This window comes from Ranitomeya imitator, chromosome 1 (assembly GCF_032444005.1).
Source record: "Ranitomeya imitator isolate aRanImi1 chromosome 1, aRanImi1.pri, whole genome shotgun sequence".
In the NCBI taxonomy this organism is placed as follows: domain Eukaryota; kingdom Metazoa; phylum Chordata; class Amphibia; order Anura; family Dendrobatidae; genus Ranitomeya; species Ranitomeya imitator.
In genome coordinates, this window is record NC_091282.1 from 1,057,515,410 (window position 1) to 1,057,534,346 (window position 18,937).

Genomic DNA, 18,937 nt, shown 5'->3' on the forward strand with positions numbered 1-18,937 from the left:
TTAAAAGAATGTTCTCATTAAGACGTTTTAGTGAAGGTTGGCGAAAAAAGTCCATCAACGCTGAAAATATCTTGTTAACTTAGGCTACTTTCACACTAGCGTTAACTGCAATCCGTCATAATGCATCGTTTTGCAGAAAAAACGCATCCTGCAAAAGTGCTTGCAGGATGCGTTTTTTCCCCATAGACTTGTATTGACGATGCATTGCGACGGATTGCCACACGTCGCATCCGTCGTGCGACGGATGCGTCGTGCTTTGGCAGACCGTCGGGAGCAAAAAACGCTACATGTAACGTTTTTTGCTGCCGACGGACCGCTTTTTCCGACCGTGCATGCGCGGCCGGAACTCCTCCCCCACCTCCCCGCACCTCACAATGGGGCAGCGGATGCGATGAAAATCTGCATCCGCTGCACCCGTTGTGCGGCGCAAACAACGCTAGCGTCGGTAACCTCGGCCCGACGCACTGCGACGGGCCGAGCCCGACGCTAGTGTGAAAGTAGCCTAACTTGATGGTTTTATAGATCTATGTCCTTTACTGTGAAACTTCATGCCGTCCACTAATCTATGTTTTTCTTGGAGGAGTACGTGCCCCAAGGCCTGGATGTCAGGGGCTACCAAGAACTCTCTACTTTGATCACTTAAGGTACAGGGATAGAAAAATGACTGAATCTGTGCCTTGCATGTAGAAAAGCCTAGTTATGACTCTGGGCCTGAGTTTATAGGACAGCAGCTGCTTACTTGCAACATATTGAGTCTTCAGGAGACAATGAGCACAAGAAGCACGGTGAGTGACCTATTCTGGTCACTATTATAATGGAATCCATTGGTATAGATTACTTGAATTTGATTTTAAGCAGCCAAGGTAACGCAAGCCGTACATGGTAGATCAATGTTGGCGGAACCCGCCATTGTCAGTGGGACTGGTCAACCATCTAGTGTGTATAGGAATGTAGCAATTTTCTCTTAACGTCTGCTGTTGGATGAGGCTGTAGGATGTCAATCCTTTTGTTCTCATCTCAGGGAAGATAAACTGGTCTTAATAGTAGCTGGTAGTGGCTTATTCTTCAGTTCACATTCACAACACGTGAAAGCTAGGCTGAGCTCTGGGATCGGATGGAGTAGCTGTGTATTTGTCAGACAACAATCTTAAGTGTATGGCCTGCTTAACCCCTTAAAGATCAATGACATATCCCTCATACTTCAGTGCCCCTGCGCTCCTCTCATCTGCAAAGGGAAATCTGCCTACGCTTCAGTTCTGACCAGCGACATGACCATGCCGCTGATATGAACCAGCAAAATTCAGGAGTGCACAGACCCCTGGCAAGCAGGAAGCTGAGTAGCAGAGACATGACAGCACCCACATGAGAGAAGGTTCCGCCCATAGGAACAGGAAACCTACAGAAATAAAAGGGGCGGTCCCCCTCAATTGGTTTACTGTTCCTATAGGATTCCCTGGAATACCTGCATGTAATGAAGATTCCTAGGCCAATGCACCCGCCTGCGTGGTCTCTGTGGGAACAGCAGGGGCTGCGACTTCAGAAGCAGCGGCGGGGGAGCCACTGCATGCAGCCCCCCCTCATCTTGACGCTATCCGGCAGGCTTAGGGGAGATGACTCGGCCTCCCAAGGACACGTTTGGTAGTGGAATCAGGGCAGCGGGCGTGGCCACAGTAAGTGATCTCGGGCGTGTCTGACCTGGAAGTACCTGAAGCACTTCCAGGGGAGGGCCAGGGAGGCGGTATTGATGGCGCAATGTTTTAAAAATGCCGGTGGTACAGAAAGAGGTGTGCTCATTATGTCGTCCCCGGCGCATGAGGTGCACCCACCAGCGGTGGAGCAGAGCAGAGCTACTAAGAGTAGCAGCACTAGAAGTACTAAAAGTGCCAGGAGTGGCCACAGTGTCATCAAAAAAGCAGCAGTACCAAGAAGAGTAGACGCTCCAGAGAGGAGACTTCCACAGGCACAGTGCAACGAAGTAGAGAAGTGGATCTACCTAGGACCCGCATGGCATCTCCCCCTCCAGAACCGGTACCGTTATAGCTTCACTGGGTGAGTGTGAACAAGCCTCTATCTATTAAGCTGACCCCTTCCTTCTCTATACTTCTCCCTCATAGGCTAAGAAAACCCTTAAGTCGAAACATGTGGAATGCGCCCTGTGTATGCACCCCCTTCCCGACTGATACCCCAAACGGTTGTGCCCAGGTTGCATTGATCAGACCTTGCAAGAGGAGGCTGCAGTAGTAACCACAAATGTCAGAGCCTTGATCAGACAGGAAATTCAGGTTCTGGAGTGCAAGGGTTCAAAGAAACAGGGAACAGAGTCCCCTCCCCCGTCTCAAGATCAGGATCCGAAGAGGGCTTGATCCGATCATCTTGTCCCTCTGGTTCGTCATCTAGTTCATCAGACGACGAGGGCAGAACTTGCTTTGCCATTGATAGCATAGATAATCTTGTGAAATCTGTTAGGAATACAATGGGTTGCTCAGACACGAAAGAGTCTCGGTCCGCACAAGATATAATGTTTGCTGGACTAGCACAGAAGAAGCGGCGGGCCTTTCCAGTGGTCTCTGCCATAAAGGTAAAGGATTCCTCCCATCCTCTTCTAAAAGGCGTTATCATTTTAGTGACGAGGAGCTGGTCGTATGGTCTAAGATTCCAAATGTAGATGCGGCTGTTGCATCCACCTCAAAACAGTCATTTCTACCACTGGAGGATGCAGTAGTCTTGTCGGACCCACTGCACCGCAAGACTGAAGCATTGCTTAAAAGGTCCTGGGAAACAAACACCGGAGCTTTCAGACCTGCCATCTCCGGCACATGCACAACAAGATCATTATTAGTCTGGATAGATCAGCTGGAGCAACAGGTCAAAGGGAAGGTGGCGAGAGAAAAAGTCCTACAGACAATTCCATTGATCAAAGATGCCCCAGCATTTTTAGCCGACGCATCAGCAGATTCTTTTCGTCTGGAGGCTAGGTCGGCCGGCCTGGTTAACGAGGCTCGACGAGCCCTCTGGCTAAAGGGCTGGAAAGGGGATGCACAGTCCAAATCTAGACTTTGTACTATCCCATGTCAGGGTGAGTTCCTATTTAGAAAAGTGCTGGATGATTTACTCACCAAAGCAGGGGAGAGAAGGAAGGGATTCCCTAAACAATTTCTTCCCTCTTACAGGAGGGCATATAGAAGACCACCATTTAATAGAAGGAAGCCATATGAGCCGCAAAAAGACCACTGGGATTCTAAAGAAACAAGGCAAAGAGGTGCCTTGTTTAGTGAATCCGATACAACTAGACGTAATAGATACCGATAGTATAAAAACCCCAGTAGGTGGTAGGTTGAAATTTTTTCACACAAATGCAGACATATACCATTAAGTCAGTGGATCCTTCACCTAATAAAATCTGGGTTGAAATTGGAGTTTTGTCGGATTCCACAGGATACATTCATACTGACATCCCTTAGAGCGCCAGAACAACAGGAGTTCCATAGCGTTATTCTTTGCTCCTGCTGTAATCTTACTTTTCGGCTGCCTTCATCTATTAGCTTGGTCTGCTTTGAGTCACATTTCATTATATGCATGCGCCCTCTGGTGGTCAATTTTCTTTCCAATGCACCGCACTGACTATGTCTGGTGCGTGCACATTGGATTGCATGGGCAGAGACGTCTGCCCTTAGTTTTTGTGTCTTACATCACCTCCGGTTCCAGTTTTTCGCCGGCTGACCAGGCTCACACACCTGCGCTCACTGATGTGAGGATTATAAGGTATTTATACTTGGGTTTTGACATTACACCTCACACTTCCCCTGACGAAGCCGTCCGTGCAACGGCAATACGCGTTGGGCTCCTGCCTCCCACGCTTTCCCCGCTCCCCTCCCCTCCTCCTGGTTCTTCTCTCCTCGGGAACTGCACGCCTTGCCTCTATCTGCATATGTCAGCAGTCCACTTCACCACTCCTAGTTCCTTCAGCATTAGTGCTGTGATCACTTTGGGGGTTATTCCCTTTACGTGGACTCAGGTAGATAGCTTATTTCAGCAGGCCCACGGGCACTTTAGCTCTGATCATGGACAATTGACGCATTGTGTCCTTTTGGCGTACCTTTTGCTTCCCTGTGGTTATTTTTGCATATTATTGCTCTGAGAGGTTTTTTCCTCATTATCCTACATTTAGGATCTTCTTGCTATTATCAGGGGTGTGCAGGGGTTATTATGGTTGAGGTATGTGGCATTATTATGGTCATACAATGGTTTGACGTTTAATGTCGTAATTACGTTTATACTGTACATTCACATGCAATATTGTGCCATATACCTGTACTATTGTGGGGTTATTCACATGCGTGGGATGTGTTGATTGGTTTTTGGTTTTTAATTGTTTTTAAACAGTGTGTCAATAAAAGTTTACCTTTCATATTTATTCAATAGTGGTGTGCATTCTCTATGGTGGTTTTCTTGTTCTTTTGAGGTCAGAACAACAGGAGGCGCTCCAATTAGAAATCTTCAGTCTTTTGGCCAAAAAGGTTCTGGTAGAAGTGCCAAAGGGTCAGGAAGTAAGGGGATTTTATTCCCTTTATTCCTTGTCCCCAAACGTGATGGTTCATTCCGTACTATAATAAATCTTAGGAAATTGAATACCTTTCTGTATGAACGTACCTTTAAGATGGAATCAATCAGGTCTACTATCAAACTTTTGTTCCCCAGATGTTTTATGGCCGGCTAGACTTGAAGGATGCGTATTATCATCTTCCTATTCACACCGAACACCAGCAGTACCTCAGGGGGCGGTCAATCTGGCAGATCAAACCCAACATTTCCAGTTTGCAGCAATGCCGTTCGGCCTTTCGATGGCTCCTCGAGTGTTCACAAAACTTATGCTGGAGGTGATGGCTTATCTACGTCAACAGGATACACTAATCGTGCCCTATCTAGATGATTTTTTAGTAGTAGGAAAATCTGCCTCCCAATGTAAAGAGCGCCTGGCTAATACTATTTTATCTTTACAGGCATTAGGATAGATTGTGAATTTCAAAAAATCCAGGCTGGTTTCAGAAACCCTCCAGTCCTTCCTGGGACTACATCTGGACTCCGTAAGTCAGAGGTGTCTCCTCCCAGAATCCAAAAAGAAAAGATGACCATAATCTCAAAAGTTAGTTTAGCAAAGGACAGCCCTCACATGTCACTAAGCAAAGCCATGTCCCTCCTAGGGTCACTCACCTCCTGTATTCCAGCAGTCCAATGGGCTCAATACCATACTAGATCCTTACAACATGAGATTCTACATGCACAGCACCATTGTGAGGGGCGTTTAGACAGAAAAATTACCCTGTCTGAGGAGGTATTAGATTCCCTATCTTGGTGGTTAAATGAAATCATTTGTCCAGATGGGTTCCATGGACAATAAGACCCTCTAAAATAATTACCACTGACGCTAGTCCAGACAGGTGGGGTGCCCATTTAGGGAAGAATCTAGCTCAGGGTCTCTGGAACACTGTTGAATTACAACATACCTCCAATTGGAAGGAATTGAAAGCAGTTAATCATGCTTTGAATTGTTTCCTTCCCCAGCTCCAAGGCTCTCACATAAGAATCCTATCAGACAATATGACAGTAGTCGCGTATTTAAATCATCAGGGCGGAACGCGATCAAAAAGTCTAATGTCTACAACAAGGAATATTTTTCAACTTAGCAGAAATCTCTCACGGCTCTTCCCATCAAAGGCAAGGAAAATACAAAGACCGACTTCATCAGTCACCACACGCTACGGCAAGGAGAATGGACTCTTAATGGTCGCATATTCAAGAGAATAGTGGAATTATGGGGGCTTCCACAAAAAGATCTGTTTGCGACCAGGAAAAACAGGCAGGTGCAGAAGTTCGCCTCCCTAAACACCTCGGATCGGCCATAGTAGACTCGCTTCAATTTGCCTGGCAATTCGACCTTGCAAACGCCTTTCCGCTGATGATATTAATTCCACTGGTTATCAGGAAGATAAGGGAGGAAAGAGCAAGGGTGATTCTCATAGCACCCTTCTGGCCAAAGAGACCTTGGTTCTCATGCCTCCGAGCCATGTCTGTATGCAACCCCTGGATACTGCCAGCGGACACGGACCTGCCATCTCAGGGACCGTTCTATCACCCGCAAGTGAAAGGCCTCCACTTGACGGCGTGGAACTTGTGAGGAAGATACTAAGATCAAGGGGCTTCTCCACTGACCTTACCAACACACTGCTGCTAAGTAGGAAAGAATCTACAACCACAATATATGGCAGAGTGTGGAGAAAGTTTCTGGACTACTATACGGAACCCTTCTGTGAAGTGGTCCCGATTAAAGTCATCCTAGTTTTTACAGAAAGGTCGAGAGTTGGGACTATCAGTCAATACATTAAGAGATCAGGTATCTGCTTTAGGAGCCCTTTATGGTGCCAATATAGCAGGAGATAGATGGGTAGCACGATTCATTAAGGCATGCAAAAGAAGTAACCCAGTACACATTCCGCGTCTACCACCTTGGCCTTGATGCCCTAACTGGCCCCCCTTTTGAACCATTAGAATCTATCCCTTTAAAAAAAATCTCATATAAGGTAGCTCTATTAATGGCATTGACATCTGCCAGAAGAATTGGGGATATCCAGGCCCTTTCAGTAGACCCTTCCTTCCTATTAATATTCCAGGATAGGATAATTCTCAAGCCAGATCCATTATACCTCCCTAAAGTGGCGACACGTTATCATAGGTCACAAGAGATTTTCCTTCCTTCCTTTCATAATGATCCGTCAGATCCGGAGGAAAAGAAGCTTCATATGTTGGATGTAAGGAGAGCAGTCTTGACTTACATAGACAGAACCCGGTCCTGGAGACAGAGTAGGGCTCTGTTTATATCTTTTCAGGGTCACAGAAAAGGTCATGGGGTCACAAAGGCTACCTTGTCCCGATGGATCAGAGATGCCATCTGTCTGGCCTACTCAGCAAAAAGAGAGAATCCTCCAGAAAGAGTGAAGGCACATTCTGCTCAGACTATGGCATCCTCATGGGCGGAGAAAGCGAACATCTCCATTGACCTTATATGTAAGGCCGCAACCTGGTCAACACCTTCAACTTTCTATAATCATTATAGGCTTGACCTGTCTACATCATCTGACTTGGCTTTTGGTAGAGCTGTCCTCCCCTCTGTGATCCCACCCAGGTGATGATTCTCTGCAAATCTCTCATGTGGGTGCTGTCGTGGCGAAGAGTAAAAAGCTGGCTTACTTTCCGGTAATGCTCTTTTAATGAGTCCACGACAGCACCCACTCACTTCCCTCCCTAGTCAGATATATTATTAGTAGAATAATGATTCCCTCACGGATTGATATACAGTATGTAAATTAGATAAAATATATAGAAATTGTGAATAAGTATTAAACTAACACCGGACGGTTCCTCTCGTACTCTGAAAAACAACTGAGGATGAGAGGGGGACCGCCCCTTCTATTTCTGTAGGTTTCCTGCTCCTGTGGGCGGATCCCTCTCTCATGTGGGTGCTGCCGTAGACTCATTAAAAGAGCATTACCGGTAAGTAATCCGGCTTTTCTCCCCTCAGTGTTCAGTTAAGTGCGGACACCGAGCAGGTTAATAATATTATTAACCCGCAGATTAACTCCATATCTGCAGGATAACAGAGATTTTTCTGATGACACTTTCCCTTTAAGGATTACACAAAAAACCTACAAAAATAAGTTATTCATATCAAAAGTCCATCAAAATATGACACCAACCTCATGTAAATTATAATACGCAAAATCCCATTTTAAAGTAAAAGGGATAAAGTGGCATAGGCAAAATATGCTAAATTGTATTTTATTCTCAAAGTTTATGAAATTTCCAGAAAATAAAATAAGCAGCAGGATTTACTCAAATTAGCCGGGTGAAAACCCACAGAGGCTCAGGACATGGAATTAGAGCATCCTTTATTCACATATACTGATATTAAATAGCATTATTAGCAGCAATCACAAAAAATCATGTAAAGTGCCAAGTGCGTCTATATACTGTGAAATGCTGTCACTAAAATAAATAATCTAATCACAATAAATATGAGTACAACAAACCATAAAGTGCATAAGTGCCTGTATTGTGCGGCTGCCAAGGAAATAAAAATTACCAATTTAACTTACCATACATAAGTACAAGTCCTGGACCCGGGTGCACCATGGCTAAACCCCGACAGCGCCGTTTCGCCTGACTGGCTTCCTCAAATGGGGGTACATATACTGATATGTGAATAAAGGATGCTTTAATTCTATGTCTGTAGCCTCTGTGGGTTTTCACCCGGCTAATTTGAGTTAATCCTGTTGCTTATTTTATTTTCTGGAAATTTTATAAACTTTGAGAATAAAATATAATTTTTTAGCATATTTTGCCTATGCCTCTTTATCCCTTTTACTGTAAAATGGGTTTTTGTGTATAATAATATGCTATTGCCAAGTGAAACGAATATTGTAATAAGCTTCTAGGCTTCTTTTTACACCTAAAAGTTAGAATGAGAAACTTCCATGTACCCATGAGGGACCAGTCCAATCTAAATGAACAGTTAATTGTTAACAGTCAATGATTACATTTATTTTCGGAGTTGTCCTTTCAGTATAAGTGTACTGGAAATTAGAAGGGCAGGACAACCCATGCAATAGTTTTAATGGACAATAAATAATAAATTCTAACGATCATATGTGTCAAGGAAAATAAAATGTATGAAAGAGAAATTATGGAGATCACTATTGCGTTTGCCCATTATTTTTAATTAAATGTATGTATCACTAGTTTTAACCACTTATTGACAGCCAATACGTCTTTTAACTGACCTGAGATATAAGAGAATAGCCTCCCCATACAGGTGACAGTCCAGCAGCTGTCAGCTGTACACTATAGCTGACAACTTGCTGTATCAGCCACGATCAGTGTTGGCACCGTACATATCTGTTTAACCCCTTAGATGCTGCTGTCAATAGTGACTACATCATTATAAATGGTTAACAGAGTGTGGGGGCTCCCTCTTTATCCCAATTGGTGTCCTCAGATCATGACTGTGTGGTCCTGATGTTTGCGATGGCAATTCATGACCATACAGCGGCCTTAGAGTCTGACGGCTGTTGTAACCTGTTCAGAAGTTAGAGGCATTTAGGTGGTAAAAATACACATTTTCATTTCTCTCATACCACTTTGCATTAATTCCTGTAAAGCACCCCAGGGGTTAATAAACTACCTGACAGCAGTTTTCAATATGTCAGGGGGTGCTGTTTTTAAAATGGTATCATATTTGGGGGTTTCCCAATATATGAGACCCCTAAAGTCAAATTCAAACATGGATTGTTCCCTAAAAAAATAGATGTTGTAAATTTCCTTGAAAAAATGAAAAATTGCTTCTACATTTTTAAACCTCCTAAAATGCTAACAAAATAAAAGAACATTTTACAAATGGTGCTGATGTAAAGCAGACATGTGGGAAATGTTATTTATTAATGGATTGCTGTGGTTTGACCATCTGGATTAAAGGGATAATCATTCAAACTTTGAAAAATGGTAATTTTTTAACATTTTTCTTAAATTTTTGATATTTTTTCTAAATAAACACAAAACATATTGACCTAAATTTACCATTACCATAAAGTATAACGTGTCACGAAAAAACATTCTCAAAATCACTGGGATTTGTTGAAGCGTTGCAGAGTTATTACCACATAAAGGGACACTGGTCAGATTTCAAAAATTTGGCTCCGTCACTAAGGGGTTAAAGAACATATATTACCTTTGTTTGGATAACTAGAACAAGAAAATCACCTAGATGACGACAGCAGGAAAATGTATCATTGGTGGTGATATCATTATTATTATTATTATTATTATTATTGTTATTATTATGAATATAATCATATCACAAAATGCTCCTGGTTGAATGATACTAAATGGCTGTATAGAAAATATCTGATTTCCTAAATGTTTTGTTTCAGTTCATCATTCGCAATCACTACCGTATAATTGTTCTACTGATAGTAGACAATAACAATGAGCAGGAAAGTCAATGGTGGCAGAGACCAGGGAATAAGCAGGAGTTTACAGGAAAGGCTATAATCAGAGAAACAAATGCATTTTTGCAACTGAACAAAAGCTCTAAAATGTATTTTATACTTAACTGTTTCCTGTAAAATGGTTTCTAGAAATGATGAATAAAATTAATATAGAGAGTGCAGAGAGTTAAAGAAACCAAGGCACCTGTGCCACATAGAAGGTCCTGTTATAAGTTCTGCACTGTGGCTTGGGACTACAGGCTCCTTTTCTGCCTTTTAAGACCCCCCTACACATTAGAGTAAAGCTGTTCATACCCACCAATTTCAGCAGAACAGGAATAAACATTTAATATGTACTAGATGGTGGCCCGATTCTAACGCATCGGGTATTCTAGAATATGTAGGTATGTATAGCAGCCACATAGTATATAGCACAGGCCACGTAGTATGTAGGAGTACTATGTGGCCTGTGTATATACCATGTGGCTGCTATATACATACATACATATTGTAGAATACCCGATGCGTGAATATAGGCCACCCAGTAAATAACACAGCCCACATAGTATATAACACAGCCCACACAGTATATAGCAGCCACGCAGTATATAGCAGCCACACAGAATATAACACAGCCCATGTAGTATGTAACACTGGTCACGTAATATATAGCACAGCCCACATAGTATCTAACCGTGGCCACATAGTATATAGCACGCAGTATAGAACACAGCCACGTAGTATATAACACTGCCCACGTAGTATATAGCAGCTATGTAGTATATAACGCAGCCCACGCAGTATAGAACACAGTCCACATAGTATCTAACACTGGCCAGGTAGTATATAGCAGCCACGTGGTATCTAACACAGCCCACGTAGTATTTAGCAGTGTGGGCACCATATCCCTGTTAAAAAATAATTAAAATAAAAAATATTTACTCAACCGCTGGCGGGATCCAGCATAGATCCGGCGAACCTCTGGCGATGCGCGCGGCTGCCGCCATCTTTCGTTCCCAGGATGCATTGCGAAATTACCCAGATCAAGTCTTCTGGGTAATTTCGCAATGCATCTCTGGGAATGGAAGCTGGCGGCAGGCACGAGCGCATCATCGGACTACGGAAGGTGATAATAGCAGGTTTTTTGTTTCTTTATTATTTTTAACATTAGATCTTTTTACTATTGATTGCATAGGCAGCATCAATAGTAAAAACTTGGTCACACAGGGTTAATAGCAGCGGTAACGGAGTGAGTTACCCGCGGCATAACGCCGTCCATTACTGCTGGCATTAACCCTGTGTGAGCGGTGACTGGAGGGGAGTATGGAGCGGGCGCTGACTGCAGGGAGTATGGAGCGGGCGCCGGGCACTGACTGCAGGGGAGTAGGGAGGGACTAATCGGACTGTGGCTGTCACTGATTGGTCGCGGCAACCATGACAGGCATCTCGTGAGAACAATCAGCGACTTGCATTTCCATGACAGACAGAGGCCGCGACCAATGAATATCCGTGACAGACAGAAGAACAGATGGAAGTGACCCTTAGACAATTATATAGTAGACTAGATGGTGGCCCGATTCTAACGCATCGGGTATTCTAGAATATGTATATAGCAGCCACATAGTATATAGCACAGGCCACATAGTATGAGCGGTGAGTGGAGGGGGGGTATGCAGGCGCCGGGCACTGACTGCAGGGGAGTAGGGAGGGACTAATCAGACTGTGCCCGTCGCTGATTGGTCACAGCAGCCATGACAGGCAGCTGGCGAGACCAATCAGCGATGCGGGATTTCCGTTACGGAAGTTGCAGACAGACAGACAGACGGAAGTACCCCTTAGACAAATATATATATATATATATATATATATATATATATATGTGGCGTATTATTGGGTTTCTCCACTACTCACACAAACTCTTCTTAAATATTATATTCCCTAGTGTAAACTAAAAATAAGATGTACTCACCTGTGCAATCGGTGCTGTTCCAGTGATATAGGTCTCCCAGGGATTGGGGAACATTGTTATGCTGTGGGATTTTTAATGGGCTCCTTCACTCAACTGCAACCCATTAGCTGCCACTGATTTTCTACATTGCTCTCGCGAGCCCTGGGAGACCCCCCACACTGCCATCCTTGGAAAGGTGTCAGTACATGAGATATCTGTAATTTTTGTTTTACTGTGGGAAATATAGTATTTAAGAAGAGATTCTCCAAATAGTGAACAATTCGGATAAGACGTCCCATACACATGAAATGTTTATTCCTGTTCTGTTGAAACTGGTGGGTATGAACCAAAGGATTTGACATTTTTTAAACAGAGAATTTTTGGGGGGGGAGTTAATCTGTTACCAGCTGTGTCGGGCATGGGTTCTTTCTGCCCCCGGCTTTCAATCATAGAGGCATGTTGAAGTGGCTTCAGTGCCGATGCCCAGATGCACTGCAGAGCCGATTGTCAATCAAAGTAAAGGGGCCATGCCACTTACTGCGCACTGGAGCGGTCACTGTACCTACTCCGAGCACTGCTCTATGACTGAAAGCTGGCAGCTCCTGGGAAGAATACAGTTCATTTTCTCCCAGTAGCTGCATTTTAACTAAGGTGGCCTGATGGCGTTGTAATGCTTTCAAACTACAGAATAATCCTATATCAGAATATTAATAGCATCTGGTGACATGACCGGTTCCCTTTAAGCTACCTTGTGGATAACATACATATATATATAGCAATATTTTGGATCAAAGTTTACACATTTTGAAAAGTAGGTGCGTAAAATGCGTCATAAATATGTTGCATAGCATGAATTATTGTGGATGAATATGTGATGGTCTTCTCTAGATCTCCTCCATACTATGCATACTACTATACTGTATCTACTAGTATGTACACTAGTAAGCTACTACATCCACAACACTGCATTGGAAACTTGCAGAAAGATTCCCCTTTATGGCTACATCTTTGCTGTAAAAATTTAGCTTTGCACTTTCATAGTCAGAACTTTGTGACTGTGCCAAAATGATAAGGGGGTCATAGCTGTGCTCTCTATCAGACCTAGCCCAGTGCTTCGTATGCTTTTTATAAAGGCTCGCCAGCTTCACTTCTGTAGTTAAGGTAAAGCCATAATCTTTTCAGCAGCTTTAAAGAATTTTTTTGATCAGGATCTGGCTTCCTTATCAGCAGCTCTCCTGAAAAAATTTCCTTACCGACTCAGAACTGGGGTGGGAATTAATAGGGGGGAGAGATATCTAAAAAGTATTCATACTGTATGCTGCAAATATTGTATAGGAGAGATATTAAGCTCTGGGTTATCAGAGTGCAGCTGAGCTCAACTCTGCATATCATTAGCAAAAACCTACATTTCAAGCTGAGAACTATTGCAATATGGTTATTAGATATACATAATTGATGTCCCCCGATCTTCCCTATAAACTTTCATGCTACAATTGGATCTGAATGAGTAGAGTATGGAAGGCTGCTGTAGAACACTTCTGACAATACTACTTCTGCAGGGATAAAATGATTGTGCAAATCCAAATCCAATATGCCCAATCTGTTTTGATTGGGGAGCTTAAAGGGAACCTGTCACCCCGTTTTTTCAAGATGAGCTACAAATACCGTTAAATAGGGGCAGAGCTGTGCTTTACATTAATGTATTTTGTGAGCCTTTATTCCCCACCTATGCTGCCGAAATACCTTTGTAAAGTCGCCGTTTTGGGCTGTCACTCACGCTGGTCAGGTCATATGGGCGTGGTGACAGCGCTGTTTCTCCCCCAGATCTCCGTTGGTGGCGTAGTGGTGTGCGCATGTCCAACTGGCAAATCCACTGCACAGCTTGAAGGAAAATAGCGCGATCTGCGCTATTCAGCCGTTTATCGGTGGGTGCGGCCATCTTTGTGAGGCCGCGTGTGTGCGAATGGTTCTTCTCGGCTTCTCGGGCTTCAGGAAAATGGCCGCGGGATGCCGCGCGGGCGCAGATGGCGATCACGGCGGCCATTTTCCTGCAGCCGAGATGCGAACTCGGCTTCAGGAAAATGGCCGCCGAGATCTCCATGTGCGCACGCACGGAATCCCGCGGCCATTTTCCTGAAGCCCCGGGAAGCCGAGAAGAACCATCTGCGCACGCGCGGCCTCACAAAGATGGCCGCGCCCACCGATAAACGGCTGAATAGCGCAGATCGCGCTATTTTCCTTCAAGCTGCGCAGTGGATTCGCCAGTTGGACATGCGCACACCACTACGCCACCAACGGAGATCTGGGGGAGAAACAGCGCTGTCACCACGCCCATATGACCTGACCAGCGTGAGTGACAGCCCAAAATGGCGACTTTACAAAGGTATTTCGGCAGCATAGGTGGGGAATTAAGGCTCACAAAATACGCTAATGTAAAGCACAGCTCTGCCCCTATTTAACGGTATTTGTAGCTCATCTTGAAAAAACGGGGTGACAGGTTCCCTTTAACTCAACCTCTCCAAAACTGAACTTCTTCTGCTCCCGCCATCTACCAACCTCCCTAAACCTGACGTTTCCCTCTTCGTGGGTGACACCATAATAACACCCCGGCAGCAGGCACACTGTCTGGGTGTTATGTTTGACTCCCATCTCTCCTTCACCTCCCATATACAATCTCTTGCCCGCTCGTGCCGCTTACACCTAAAGAACATCTCTAGAATCTGCCCTTTTCTCACCATGGAAACAACAAAAACCCTCACTGTCGCCCTGATCCACTCCCGCCTGGACTACTGTAATGCTCTACTAATTGTCCTCCCTCTTACTCGACTTTCCCCTCTCCAGTCCATCCTTAATGCAGCAGCCAGGGTCGTCCATCTGGCTAATCGTTACTCTGAATCATCCGCTCTTCGCCAGTGGTTACACTGGCTGCCCATTCATTACAGGATACAATTCAAAGTACTTGTTCTTACCCACAAAGCTCTCCGCAGTGCGGCACCCCCATGCATCTCCTCCCTCATTTCGGCCTAGCTGACCGCTGCGCTCTGCAAATGACTTTCGACTAACCTCTGCACTAATCCGTACCTCCCAATCCCGACTCCAAGACTTCTCCCGTGCTGCGCCAATCCTCTGGAATGCTCTACCCCAAGATATTAGGACCATCCACAATTTGCATAGTTTTAGGCGCTCGCTCAAAACACATTTGTTCAGAGCGGCTTCTTGTGCTTATCAGATCATGTAGTGCCATGGCACCAGGGTCTAGAAAGCGCAAGACCTGGACGTAGAAGGGAAGACTAACTTTGTCCTGACTGGAGCGGCGCAAATCTTTTTGTTCATGTCAAGTATTAACATTTGACTGCATATCGCTAGGATATGCCATGAATATGTGATTGTTGTAGGCTCTACTAATAGAGTTGGCGAGAGTAAAGGGGTAGCTGTGCTCAGTGGGATGTTGCATCCCCATCACCTTTTACGGGACATAGTACCACCTTCATATATGCACTGTGTTAATCTAGCAAGTGTGTGCAAAAATGTTAACTCTTTAGCATATACACTGTGTGCAGAATTATTAGGCAAGTTGTATTTTAGAGGATTATTTTTATTGTTGATCAACAACTATGTTCTCAATCAACCCAAAAGACTCATAAATATCAAAGCTTAATATTTTTGGAAGTTGGAGTGGGGTTTGTTTTTAGATTTGGCTATCTTAGGAGGATATCTGTGCAGAATTATTAGGCAACTTAATAAAAACCAAATATATTCCCATCTCACTTGTTTATTTTCACCAGGTAAACCAATATAACTGCATAAAATTAAGAAATAAACATTTCTGACATGCAAAAATAAACCCCAAAAAACTTAGTGACCAATATAGCCACCTTTCTTTATGATGACACTCAGCAGCCTTCCATCCATAGATTCTGTCAGTTGCTTGATCTGTTTACGATCAACATTGCGTGCAGCAGCCACCACAGCCTCCAGACACTGTTCCGAGAGGTGGACTGTTTTCCCTCCCTGTAGATCTCACATTTTATGAGGGACCACAGGTTCTCTATGGGGTTCAGATCAGGTGAACAAGGGGGCCATGCCATTATTTTTTCTTCTTTGAGACCGTTAGGCCGGCCTCACACTAGCGTGTTTTACGGACGTAAGAGAGGTGCTGAAAATACGGATTGCACACGGTACAATGCTTCTCTATGCCCCAGCTCCTATCAGCCGTATTTTACTGATCCGTATTATACGGTGTTCTACGGCCGTAGAAAATTGCAGAATGCTGCGTTTGTCACCGTATTGCGCAAAAAATATGCCAATGAAAGTCTATGGGGGCCAGAAAAATACGGATTACACACGGACCAGCAGTGTGACTTGCGAGAAATACGCAGCGGTGTTCTATAGAAAAGCCGGCAATTCAGTGCGGTGTACAGTAAAATCACACTGACAGGTTAGAATAGCTAAAATAAATGTCTACACATAGAATAGGGGTATATATATATATATATATATATATATATATATGTCAGTGAGAGACATATATGTATATATATTAATATTTCATACAGCGCTAGATAGCTTAAAAGCCGGTAATTCAATTGCCGGCGTTTGCTATCTCCTTTCCAAACCCGACATGATATGAGACATGGCTTACATACAGTAAACCATCTCATATCCCTTTTTTTTTGCATATTCCACACTACTAATGTTAGTAGTGTGTATGTGCAAAATTTGGGCGCTATAGCTATTAATTTAAAGGGTTAAATCGCGGAAAAAATTGGTGTGGGCTCCCGCGCAATTTTCTCCGCCAGAATGGTAAAGCCAGTAACTGAGGGCAGATATTAATAGCCTGCAGAGGGTCCATGGTTATTGCCCCCCCCCCCCCCCCGGCTAAAAACCTCTGCCCCCAGCCACCCCAGAAAAGGCACATCTGGAAGATGCGCCTATTCTGGCACTTGGCCACTCTCTTCCCACTCCCGTGTGGCGGTGGGATATGGGGTAATGAAGGGTTGATGTCACCTTGCTATTGTAAGGTCACATTAAGCCAGATTAATAATGGAGAGGCATCAATTATGACACCTATCCATAATTAATCCAATAGTATGAAATGGTTAAAAACACACACACACATTATTACAAAGTATTTTAATGAAATAAATACACAGGTTTTTGTAATATTTTATTATCCTGGTAATCCACCCGAAGACCCTCGCTCTGTAAAAAAGGTAAAATAAAAAAACAACAATATCCCATACCTTCCGTCGTTCTGTCACGTCCAACGATGTAAATCCATCTGAAGGGGTTAACTAATTTTACAAGCAGGAGCCTGCTAATGCAGCTGTGCTCCTGCCAGTAAAACCCCAGCGAATGAATGGAATGTAGGTCAATGACCTGTAGTTACCTTCAGTTGCGGTGATGCGCCCTCTGCTGGATGTCCTCATATGAACTCGAGCATGGGAAAATATTCTGAAAAGTTCCCAGGCTCGAGACACACGCCCACAGAAGCAGGACGTCCTGACACCACAACAATTGGAGCCCTTAAAGGGACCACACTTCTAATTTTGCACACTATCTAGAAGACGCAGTTTGAGAAAGACCCGAGGCAGGGTCGAAACGTTACTACTCCGTTTATACTCCCTGCTGTGTGTGTGTATATATATATACAATTTTTGTCTCAACACATGTGAATAAATACATCACATTTTTGCAAAGATATACCATAAGAGTGCGGCTGATTTTTCTATATTGGACTTGTTGTTTGGTTTTCCCAAGTACAGCCAGCACCAACTTAAGATAGCTGAGTGCGCTCCTTTTTTCTTAAATAAAGCAGATCTGAAATATGGCAAAACTGGTGGCAAATGGCATCTTGGCAGCTTCACGCTTGATTTTCCTCAATTCATGGGCAGTTATTTTGTGCCTTTTTTGCCCAACATGCTTCTTGCAACCCTGTTGGCTAATTGCCGTGAAACGCTTGATTGTTTGGTGATCACGCTCCAAAAGTTTGGCAATTTCAAGACTGCTGCATCCCTTTGCAAGACATCTCACAATTTTGGACTTTTCAGAGCCTGTCAAATCTCTCTTCTGACCCATTTTGCCAAAGGAAAGGAAGTTGCCTAATAATTAACCCCTTCATGACATGCCCCATACTAGTACTGCGCATGTCGTGTCTCCCCCTTTGATGTGGGCTCTGGCGCTGAGCCCACATCAAAGTCACGACATGTCAGCTATTATGTCCAGCTGACATGTGCGCACAATAGCGGCAGGTGGAATCGCTATCCACCTGCTGCTATTAACCAGTTAAATGCTTCTGTCAAACTCTGACAGCGGCATTTAACTACCGCTTCCGGCTGCATGGCCGGAAATGCACGCATTGCCGACCCCCGTCACATGATTGGGGGTCAGCGATGCATCGGCATAGTAACCAGAGGTCTCCTTGCTCATAGCAAGCCTGCAATTCAGCTACATAGGAGCGATCTGATGATCACTGCTATGTAGCAGAGCCGATCAGGCTATGCCAGCTTCTTGCCTCCCATGGAGGCTATTGAAGCATGGCAAAATTAAAAAAAACTGTTTTAAAAAATGTGAAAAAAAATTAAAAAAATATAAAAATTTAAATCACCCCTCTTTCGCCCCATCCAAAATAAAACAATAAAAAAAAATCAAACATACACATATTTGGTATCGCCCGATCTATCAATAAAAAAAAGCGTTAACCTGATCGCTAAACAGTGTAGCGAGAAAAAAATTCAAAACACCAGAATTACGTTTTTTTGGTCGCCGCGACATTGCATTAAAATGCAATAACGAGCGATCAAAAGAATGTATCTGCACAAACGTGGTACCATTAAAAACAACAGCTTGGCACGCAAAAAATAAGCCCTCAACTGACCCGAGAGCCCGAAAAATGGAGACGCTACGGGTATCTGAAAATGGTGCAATTTTTTTTTTTTTTTAGCAAAGGTTT

At 43.9% G+C, this 18,937-nt stretch overlaps 1 protein-coding gene across 2 annotated transcripts in view; it reads left to right on the plus strand.

Annotated features, from left to right (window-relative positions):
- RXFP1 (relaxin family peptide receptor 1) overlaps positions 1 to 18,937 on the plus strand; it is a 578,825-nt gene that overhangs the window by 538,888 nt on the left and 21,000 nt on the right. The window lies entirely within an intron of this gene.